The sequence below is a fragment of the Alligator sinensis genome, unplaced genomic scaffold, assembly GCF_000455745.1.
Source record: "Alligator sinensis unplaced genomic scaffold, ASM45574v1 scaffold565_1, whole genome shotgun sequence".
Classification (NCBI taxonomy): Eukaryota; Metazoa; Chordata; order Crocodylia; family Alligatoridae; genus Alligator; species Alligator sinensis.
Genome location: NW_005842234.1, coordinates 1,371,756 through 1,372,212, shown reverse-complemented (window position 1 = coordinate 1,372,212; position 457 = coordinate 1,371,756). Strand labels below are relative to the sequence as shown.

Below are 457 nucleotides of genomic sequence, written 5' to 3'. Positions count from 1 at the left end.
CACCCCTGCAGGCCGCCTCGCGGAGCCGCAGCGCCTGCCCCTTGGAAGACTTCCCGCCGCCGCCGCCTTGAAGGACAAGCGCAGGACAGAGCCGGACCTCGCGTCCTCCAGGAGAAGCAGAGCTTGGCCTTGTCCCCTGCTCCTCGGAAGGGGCGGAGGGCTGCGTGTGCGGCGGTGCTGCGCCGGGCTGGGGGGGGTAGGACAGAGGCAGGCAGGTTCTTCGGGCAGATGTGTGTGTAGATGCGATCGCTTCTATTAGCCCAACCGATCCGGCGCTTCTCCTGGTGCCCGTGCTCATCCGTGGGAGTTGAGGCGTGAACTACGGCAGGAGACAGGAGTGGGAGTTTTGAGTGAGGGCAGCGGCCTGACAGGGTGTCCCTCCCTGCCCGGTAACTCCGCCGAGAGCACGGCGACAGCGTCTGTGCACAGGACCCGCTTTTACTGCCTAACACACGCG

General features: G+C 66.5%; 1 long non-coding RNA gene across 1 annotated transcript in view; it reads right to left on the bottom strand.

Annotated features, from left to right (window-relative positions):
- Positions 1–193: 193 nt before the first annotated feature.
- Positions 194–457, bottom strand: part of LOC102370554 — a 4,465-nt gene continuing 4,201 nt past the window's right edge. Inside the window, exon 3 of the long non-coding RNA XR_324282.1 lies at positions 194–319. This is a non-coding gene — a long non-coding RNA (uncharacterized LOC102370554). The remainder of the gene's footprint in view (positions 320–457) is intronic.